Below are 10664 nucleotides of genomic sequence, written 5' to 3' on the forward strand. Positions count from 1 at the left end.
TGTTAAAGTTTTGAGTTTAAATTTAGGGTTTAAAAACTGGCTGGGGGTTTAAATTTGTGGCTTCAATCCAGAGTTTTGAGTTTCAACGCTAGACTTCAGTTACCAAGTCGTGTTTCCAACAGAGGTTAGGATTCTCAAAGTAGGGTTAGGATTTGAATGTAGCATTTCAAGACATGGTTAATGTTCCAAAGTCGGGTTTTAAACCTGGATTATGGTTTAAAAGGCTTCCAAAACAGGTTACATTTTCAAAGTAGGCTTTCAAAACAAGGGTCTTAAACAAGGGTTAGGGTTTTAAATTACAGTTTCAAAGCACATAAATGTTCTTTTTTTTCCAGTTCAATATGGTTGTGCCTCATAAAGAGCCCAACTGGTATTTGTTTTTGCATGTTGGGATCTGCATCAATTTAGACTCGTCATCTTCTTATCAGTACTTGGGGAGCTGCTGCTGCTGACAGCATTCGGCCTGGCCGGCTGCAGTGTGTAATGACATGCAGGATTTATTTACATGTGCATGCCCATGACATCCCCTGCAGAAGACACTCATGTGCGCGCACGCGTGTGTGTGTGTGTGTGTGTGTGTGTGTGTGGTGTGTGTGTGTGTGTGTCCGCAGACAGATAAAGCTTTGAGCTGCTGAAATGTGTCAGAAATCTAACTGCGGCTTGAAGCCCTCGCTGAGCCATCAAAGAAGACGAGGCTGCTTTCATTACCTTTGACAGAGGAACATGTTTGGATGTTTGCTGACTTGCGCTGCCTGACCAGTTGGAGGGAAAGGAGCAGAAAGGCTCACTTAACACAGAAACGTTTTAACAAGGTGCAAGAAGAAAAGTAGAAGTCAGGAATCGGGAAGACTGGATGGACGCTATTTCACAAGATTGGTCCTCAAAAGTGGGTACAATAGGTGGAAACTGTACTCAAGTGATACTGTTATTTTAGAATGATAAAAATGAAGTAAAGGTAAAAAGTAGTCCTCCAAATAATTACTTAAGTATTCAGTGGAAAGAAGAATTTAGTGGGATGGAATGGAATAAAGAAAAGGTGGCATTTCTTCTCACCGAAAATGAAAAGTAAAACAGGTGCGTTGCAATTTAGATTACTCCAGTCAAATGTAAGTACATGTAGTTACATTACATCAACATCCAGTCCTTTAGTTATATTTTGGATGTCAAACAAAGTATATGCTTAAAATGTTTCAATGCTATGATTGAATACATATGAGTGAAATTCAAGCAAGAATAATGGGAGTTGAAGTACAGCGGTACCTCTACTTACAAACGTCTCTTGTCTCTTGTAATTCAGGTTACGAAAAACCTCTTTGGCAAAATATTGCCTCGAGTTACGTAGTGAATTCAGGATACAGGAAAAAAAAAATGGGCGCTGCTACTTGCAGCCCTCAAATTCTATCCAACGTAAACATCCTGTATCTTGGTTTGCGCTTCCATTGGCTATCGCCATAGCATCTTCTTGGCATCCCATTGGCTAGGAGGGACCTCAATCTTTACCCATGATCGTCTTCATTTTCCTTCGACACTCGAGCGTCACTGAATCACACGCTAGCATTTTCACACACTTTGTCACATACTGCTGCACATTGGTAAAGTACAACTTGAGTTTTTCGTTTGGGTTTGCTGCAAGTTTATTCATCTTTCGTCATCATGGGCCCCAAGAAACTTCAGTGAAATTTAGTGGTGTGGGTGCGTACATTCGTATGAGTTTTCTCACAGCTGTCAAACGTTTGCCTTCTCCTCCATCCCCCATGATGCCTTTTGCTTGTCACTAACCCTTTTCTTTGCAGTCACCCAACGCCAAAGGAAAATGAACATAATTTTTATTATTTTTCTACATTCTGTACTTTGAATGCTTTTTTGGGGTGGAGGGCTTGAAATGGATTAAGATCTTTACATGTAAAAAGCACTTCTACTTACGAAAAAAATCCCATTTTGAAAAGACCTCCGGGATGAATGAATTTCGTAAGTAGAGGTACGACTGTAATTTGCTTTTGCAGTCTATAATGTGGCGGGTGGGATCTGGGCCAAATGTCTTGAGATTCCCAACTGTGCTTTCAAACATGATGTTCAGTTAAGGGCGGGCTTTCAGGTTAGAGGTCATAAGGGTAAGGCATGAGGCTGAGGGTTTCAAATAAAGGTTATGTTTAGGTCAGCGTTAGCATATCAAGTCAGGGTCAGTGTTTCAAATGAGGGTATTAAGACATGATCCGTTTTCAAGTTCAGGTGAGAGCATAAAAGTTTTTGTTTTTTCCCCACAAATTTCAAGCTTGGGTTACAGTTTCAAATCAGGGTCAGGGTTTTTAGTCAGGGTTAGGTTTTCAAGTGAGCAATCTCTAATCAGAACTACTTCAAAGTAAAGGGTTAAGGGCTTCGAGCAGGATTTCAAAACAAGATTGTGGTCCCAAGATTGGACTTTTGTTTCACATTAAGGGTTTCAAATAGTTCCGATTAGTGGGAAGACCATGTCTTTGTTGTTTGGCATATGTTTTATTTATTAAGTGATTGGTCTATCATGTTTGAAGATGTTCAGCACATCCCCCAGCTCCTCACTCATAGAAATGAGGAGCGTTTGCATTTGAATGGCCAGCAAAGAAAAATGCTGGTATCCAAATGAAAGTAAGGCTGCTTTGGTGCCAGCGCTTCAGGCTACAACACTGCGCTGCCTTTCAGCCATATGAAAGGTTGTGATGCAACTGACACACTTTTGGGGGCAATGTCGTATGTCGATTTGGAAAAGAAATTAAAAAAAAAACAAGATTGGGAAGTGGTTGCCAGAGCTTGTTTTTTTGTTTCCATTTACATACTTAGGCACAGTAGGTGCAGCTCTTTTAGTTAACATGAGATTTACAATTACCACAGGTAGCTCTAGAGAGTGGGAAAGTTAATTTGGAGAGAGGCGCCTACTAATATAAAGTGCATGACACTCAGTGATTGTACCTGTTTCAGGCTACTACATATTTGAGGAACTACAGCATTAAGTTATTCTCTATTTAGAATTAAACACAAAATGTGGTTGCCCTGGTAGCCAGGGAAGTTCTACTAGGGTTAAGGAGTTCATTAAGGTATTAATTAATGTATTTAATGTATGTTTATATTAAATGGGCGTTACGGTGCATGTTTTTTTTAGCACATCTACCTCGGAGTTCTGAGGACCGGGGTTCTCCCCATGCCTGCGTGGATTCTCTCCCAGTAAAAGATGCAGATGAAGGTGCTGAAGTCGTTATATATGTACTGGGGGAGCAACAATTCATGATCAATTCCGGTTAAATCTTGCGAAAAATTGAAAAGAATTGAAAACTGAAAAGGTGTAAGAGTTTATCACCGTAGCCCCACAATTACGAACTTCATACAGTAGTTGTCAGACTTTGTACACAAGTCTCTGAATTCACTTGACAGGGTTTTTCCAGCAACACAAAATTCTATCCATCAGTCTTCTTTTAAGTGAACATGCTGTGCATATTTCTTCAACTTGTGGCTTGCACTCAAATATAACCCATGACTGGATTAATCACCGTGTACTTTATCCATCAGCAAAAATTTGAATACTGATGCAAACCAAAACAGTAGCACTAATTGAAGCCTGTAAAGAGTATCACAAATTAAAGTAGTGCCTCCAAAAGGACGAGCAAATACTATATGTGTGGGAACACTGTCCAGAATTTTGATATTACAAAAAGAAGTCATGACTTCAACTATGTCGTGTATTCGCAAACAATTGCAATCCTTGGTAAAGTCAACTTGAGTTCATGTCATTAGAAACAAGCCGTGAGTCACACAGAAAAACAATTGTGTGTGCGGTCTGAGCAGAGAGACAACAGTGTAGGGATAAGAAAGAAAAATCAATAAAAACCATTATGACCGCCTGCAGACATGCTTTAGATGACCATGTGGCAATCTGCCCGAAACATTTTTGTTTCATATTTGTGATTTTTTTTTTCACCCTTCCCTGAAACAAGGCAAGCCACGTTTGTATTTTTGATAGTGTAAAATTTCATTGATCCCTCACTGTGGAAATTTCGGCTACAATGACAACAGGACACCATCAATAAAAACAAAACAAAAAAAAATACTGCTGTTTTTCAATTAAATATCAAAATTATAAACGTGGGGAAAAAAATGCCACTGTATTGGAAATCGGAAGATCAGCAGCTGAGTTGAACACAACAACCAATACATCTGCTAAGGGTTTGGCTTTCATCTCACACACACACACAAGAGCGAGCTCCGATCTTGTGCTACGTTATTATGATTTGTTTTAGAGCTAATCATCAAATTTGGAACATAATGACTAAAATTCAAACATTTAATTTAGTCAATCTCTCTAGTATATATTGTTCAGAATTTGATAGCATTCAGACCAAACCTGTAGAACAAATTCCACCATGAATGAACCCTTGAAATTGCTGAAATTACAAAAATTGTCACTTCAGATCAATGATGTAATGATGAATAACATTACAATTCCTCGCAATTTATTGTTGCCCATGTCTGTTATAGTGGTTAACATTGGTACCAAATAAAATCTCTAGGATACATTTGTCTGTAAAGGACCTCCTACAAAATACCAAATTGACTCTAAAATGGTAATTTCAGATTACAATAGCTGACTTTCTGTGTCTTTTAGGGGATGAAGACTTGAGACTTGCAGGCCCACTCATGGTAAACATGTCTACCAAAATTCATGTTGTGAAGTGAAACTGGCTCCTGGGGCTGAGGTTTCAACAGAGGTCTTTGAAGTCACTCCTCAGGAACACTCCTACGGGTCAAAGGGGGGAAAGGCCAAGCAGATAACGTGTACACAGAAGATAACACACAATGGAGGCTCTGTGAATTCCGACCAGAGGAGAAATTTCCACACTCACATTCCACGTCCCTGACAATGCACACAGACGCTCTCTCTCACCCACAAGCACGCTCTCATGCATTCATGTCATCAATGTGTTCATGATTACGGTTGTGTTTGGGGTCATTCATTTAAACATTGACCCTGGTCATGGCTTATAGTCATCTTATTTTGTTTAAGTTTGTGGTCATGTTTTTAATCATGTTTTGTTCATGATTTTTATATTTTTGGGGAGCATGATTTGTGTTCATATATTTCAGTTGTGCCTTTTGGTTCTAGCTTTGACCTATTTCTTGCCATCGGATTTTAATTTAATTTGAGTCCAGACTTGAGTAGGCCACTCTAAAACTTTGATTTAACTTTTTGATTTTTTGTTTTTTATCCATTCAAAGTTGACTTGCTCTTGTGTTTTTGATTGCCGTCACTCTGCGGAACCCGAGTTCGCTTCAGCTTGAGGTCATGTGTCAGGACTTGTAGTGAGTTGGACCCAGAAGCAGAGACAAGAGAATAGGGAGTTGGGAAATGAATGTTTTTGTGCAAGCCCTTGTTTTGGGTTTGAAATCACTGAAATCCCTGCGGCTATCCTGCAAGGAGATTGGCTTTACACTTGAGTCCATCCCAAAATGTGCAGCTTTGAAAATGTGCTGCATTTCCCCTCCAAGACAGGGGGTGTCGCTACGGCTGCTATTGGCACAGACAGCACAGTTTGGAGTTTCCTCAGCATGTTTCAGCCATTTCCGCTAGCCGCTTTAATTTCCTTTCCGTAACAAATAGGAAAGAAAGAACAATGGTGACCGTGAAATAGTGTCTGCTACAACAAATGAACTTAGATGATAAGATGATATGTTAAACATGCTGCAAAGGATGTACCACCTTCCAAAAGTCTCCCAAAAGTCCCGCAATCATCCAAATGTTTTCTTCTGTTTATTTGATTTTTTTGCAAAGGAAGACCTTTATGTACTGTTTGGTCAGCAGTATTTTCTCCTTTGGAATGATCTTAACTGAGAAAAAGGAGGCCTGCAGTTCTTTGGATATTCCCCCTAGCATCCTTTGTGAGCTCCTGTATGAGCAGTCTCGAAACATGGAATAGTGGCCTACAGTGCATCTGTTCACGGGATAATTTTTGTAGGCCTCTTTTCCATATTTCCTTCATTTGAGGATACTGTCTCTCACTGTGGTTCGCTTAAGTCCTACAGCTTAAGAAATTTTATGTGTAACCCTTCGCACACTGATATGTGTCAACTTCATTTCTCATCTGTTCTTCAATTTCTTTTGATTGCTGCATTTTGTTGCAGCTTTTTCAGCTTTTTAAGTTGAATTCATTTTGTCAAACAGGTTCAATTTAAGTAATTTCTTGATTGAACAGGCCTGGAGGTAATCAGGCTTGGATGTAGTAAGTGATTTGTTTTCTAACAAGGGGGGCAAATACGTCTTCACACAGGGCCAGATAGCTTTGAATTTTATTTTTCCCTTGAATAAAATCTTTTAAACACTGGATTTTACATTTATTTTGGTTACTTTGGGCTGATATTTTGGGGATTATTTCAAGCAAAGTGGGGAAATTATGGAAAAAATAACATTAGAAAGAGCATATTTTTGCAGATTTATAAGATGGGGAGCATCTACCTGTCCATGAACTAAAACAACAATATGCTGCAGGCGTATGTAGGAGAAACAATATCATCAGAATAGTTCAGTGCAGCCCCTGTGGTCCAAACATTTAATCATAGCTTAAAGTGAGTAGCAGAGAGTAGTAGTGTTGAACAGCCTCTGCCAGTGTGTACCTCATATAACAAGCCATTAGTTTTTATTGCTCTGTGTTGTCCAAATGCTCATTTGATTTGGAGGCCAAAGAAGGGGGCCGGGGGCTGGGGGGAGATTGAGCCCGTGGAGCGAATAGATGAGTGACTGGATGCTAGTCGTGAGAAAGTGACAAACCAAAAAAAGACACAAAAGGTTGAAATGTCACGTTGACGCAAAACAGAACCTCAGCTCCAGACAGGAAGTGGACCACCATTCCTGACAGGAAGTAGACTAATAAGCACGGGATTTATGGGAGTATCTTTGTCCAAATGACAATGTCAGGATTTATAGGAGGCTCCTGCTCTTTTCAGAGACAGGGAGCGAAAAGGCCGCAGGACATCGTTGACATTTTAGCTGGTGTGCTCTCACTGAAGGACCGAGTCGCAGTTATGAATGTTATTTGTTGCTGTAGTGGAATACAAATGTCAATTAGGATACATCACTTTGGTAGGGGTAGGGTCGTGTCGTCTTTTTATCAAGTTTGTGGTTACGATGTTGAGCGTGGTTTTGGTCATAATTGGTGTTCATTATTTGTACATAATTCATTCATGTTTTTCACACACTTTTTTTTAATAATTATGTTTGGCAATGGCTTTGGTCATGTTTTCGGTCGAGATTGGTCAAGCTATGTTTGAGGGGTCATAATTTTGGGTCATATTTTTATTTTTATTTTATTTTTTTAAACATTGTTTGATCATTTCTAAGTCATGCTTTTAATTAAGATTTTGGGTTGCGCCTTTTATAAAACATTTTGGGAGGGAAAATCTTGGTCATGTTTTTGTCTATTTTTTATTTAGTTTTCAGACTTATGGTTTGAGCCATTTTTTGACATGTTTTTGGTCTATATTTTTGGTCATGGATTTGGTTAGGTTTGTTGGTTTGAGTTGTGTTCTTTTGTGTTTTAGTGTTTTTTGGTTGGTGAGAGGGTGATGGTTTTTTTTTAGCCACTGTATTTGTCTGTTGGTCTGGGTTTTGATCCTTTTTTGGTCATTTTTTTGGGATTTCTCGACATGTTTTTGGGTTGCATTATCTTGGCATAATTTTGGTTAGTATTTTCCTCATGTTTTTAGTCATTTGGATCATAGTTTTTGATGCCGGTCTTGATCATGGTTTTGGTCATGTTGCATGGTAATGTTTTTGGTTGCGAGTTTGGTCATCGATTTGTTTTTGGGTCATCTTTCTGGTCATCGTTTTGGCTGTGTTTTTGGTCGAGTTTTGTCAACTTACACAAAAAGCCCTAAACTTTTCCAGCCAGTCTTTTGTTGTAGTTTCCCAAATGTTGCGACAGGCTTTTCTTGTACGAGATTAAAGTGGTGCGTGTGTGTGTGTGTGTGTGTGTATGTGCGCGTGTCTGAGTGAAGGAAAAAAGGAGGTTTTGACAGCATTTTACTGGGGACTTTGTTGTTTTACAAAGGAAGCTGTCTGGCAACAGGGAGAGATGAAGTCTCACAACAACGGACGTGAGGCAAAGCCAACAATGACACATGGACGCAGCGGGCAGCGCTGCAATAAGTAGCAAACAAGGACCACCTCACGGGGGAAAGAAAAAGAATGTATGGTGGACAATTACAGTGCAGTAGAAGCAATGCAGAGGACAAGGACTCATGCTGATTGCAATCAGAAAGTGACATTGGAAAGCTACAACAACACCAAAGGATAAGCACCGTCCTTACTTTCCTCTAATTGTTATCATAATAACTACTCTGAAATAGAAAAACGAGCACATTCGAGGCATATGAATGCATTCACAGCGTGCCATGTGCGAGCCAAAGCGATGGGGAGCGCTATGAATTTGAACCACGACAGTTTTCTTTAAAAGATAAACTCAATGTTGGCAATTAGACAAGAGAATATTGATTTTTTTATCCCTAAAGAAAATAAAACAAGGTCTTAACTGATTAACAATCACACAAAATACTACACACATTATATATATATTCAACTAAAAAAAATTTTTGAACTTTCTTTGTAAAAATATTCCTTGCTAGATGAGTCATGAGCCATGCATCTGCAATTTTTCTTCCAGTATTAACCATGTCTGTTGTCATGGAGACTATCCAAAGCTAGACCCACAATAATGGCAGATATAAAGTAAGACAGAGTCAAGGTCTGCCTTCAATGCTGATGATGGTCTTCTTTTGAACAAGGTAGTCTTATTGGACATTGATTTTTCATTTCAATACTTGGACAACAAACTGTGCGGGGATCTTCTCCATCATGATCTTGATCCATAAACATTAATGTGTGATTAATGTTAAAAGTTAAGCAACAGGTGGGCGTCACTCACTTTTTAAATCTAACTGGCACTCTGGCGGTGTAAACAGTAGATCCATGGTGTAGGTGTGTGTGTGTGTGTGGTGGGACGGGCGGCGGGGGGTTAGAGTGCTAACCTTGACAAATTCATTCCTCGTGTCCACAATCAAGCGGCCTTCAGAGGGCAGAGGAGATGTTTGGACAGATAATAAGCGCCTCTACCCCGGAACTCTTTTTATTTTTTCTTTAACGACCCGACTGTCAGCTCAGCAGGTGAAGTTATGATTGAAGGTGCAGATTGCGACATTGTAACATTTGTCATGCTTGATTGTAAAGCTGTTAATTTATTCATTAATGCTCTGCTCCGCTTATCCTCACGAGGGCCGTGGGAGTGCTGGTGCCTACCCCATTTATCTTTGAACAGGAGGGAGGGAAGACCCTCAATTGGTTGCCAGACAATCATGATTTTAAAGCTTTAAAGCCAGAAAATGTTGCAGCCTGGGCATCAATTAGGGGAACTGAGGACAATTATTTGTACATATTTGAGGAATTTAACCAGTAGTCCAATGGATGTTGAATGAAAATGGAATTGAAACCTAAATAATTCCTATTATGGAAAAGGGCAGCAAATAAAGATGGGTTCACAGCATCATGCAGCAACAACAAAACATAAAATAGCAAAGGACAACATGGGTAGTGGCTATGTACTAAGAGATTCATAGTTACATTACTTTTTTATAGGAAAAGGGAGGCATCAATTTGAAATTAAGTTGTGTATTTGAGGTAACATACTTTACATAACGTACTTTTACAAAACAAGTACTATATTTTACGTACTATAAGGCGCACCTAAAAGCCTTTAATTTTCTCAAAAGCCGACAGTGAGCCTTATAATCACCTTATATATGGATCAATATTGAGCCTTTAATGTAGCTCCATCTAATGGATGCATAACATAAGCCCAGCCTCTATTGTAGCATCTATTCTATGCACCTTGTAATGCGATGCGCCCTATATACAAAAATGTTTTAAAATAGGCCATTCATTGAAGGTGCGCCTTATAGTGCGGAAAATACGGTAAACTGGTTTGATCTAAAGAAGATGACCAATGTGTCAGCTACAGGAACATTTGCTACATTCACGCTCTTCCATTTGCTCACATTGAATTACAGTCATTTGCTTTGTAAAGAAACCAACATGATGTCAGCTACTAAAAGTTGCACTACTACAACAACGAAAATTCAAGGCTTTGAGCGAGAAAGACTCCTGCCATGCTGTTATTGTATTGTTATTGTCACATACAGTTGGATCTGCTATAGGTTGATTGTAAACCACAGCAACAACAACATGGTACAAGTAACGGGACTCTTTTTCGCTTCTTGGTACTATATAAGTTGAAATGTGATAATCAAAATGTACAAAACTGTTAGCCGGCTATTTGGAAGGCTACAAAATTTTGCAGCATGTTCTGCTTTAATCCAATGGACATTGTGTTGCTCCACAACTCCTCAGTATGATGAAGTAAATTGTTTTTTTGTGAAGAAAAATGAAAATACGCCTGTTGTTGTATTATCTAATTCCATCTGGTGGTCCACAATTTTGTGTTCAAATATCCAGAACAGTGATGCTATTTGTTAGCCTGTCAAAGTGCTTTGCATTGTGTGTGCGTGTTAGGCAATCAATAGTAAGGCCAAGTTATGCCGGTGGGTTAAATACACTTTTTTTTTCATGATTAGTTTAACAGTGAACATCATTTGAG

General features: G+C 39.2%; 1 long non-coding RNA gene across 1 annotated transcript; it reads left to right on the plus strand.

Moving 5' to 3' along the window:
* Positions 1 to 648: 648 nt before the first annotated feature.
* On the plus strand, positions 649 to 6344 carry LOC133499547 (uncharacterized). The gene is made up of 2 exons (XR_009794688.1): positions 649 to 1074; positions 4631 to 6344. It is a non-coding gene; the product is annotated as an uncharacterized LOC133499547 (long non-coding RNA).
* Positions 6345 to 10664: the final 4320 nt, after the last annotated feature.

This window comes from Syngnathoides biaculeatus, chromosome 4 (genome assembly GCF_019802595.1).
Source record: "Syngnathoides biaculeatus isolate LvHL_M chromosome 4, ASM1980259v1, whole genome shotgun sequence".
Classification (NCBI taxonomy): Eukaryota; Metazoa; Chordata; class Actinopteri; order Syngnathiformes; family Syngnathidae; genus Syngnathoides; species Syngnathoides biaculeatus.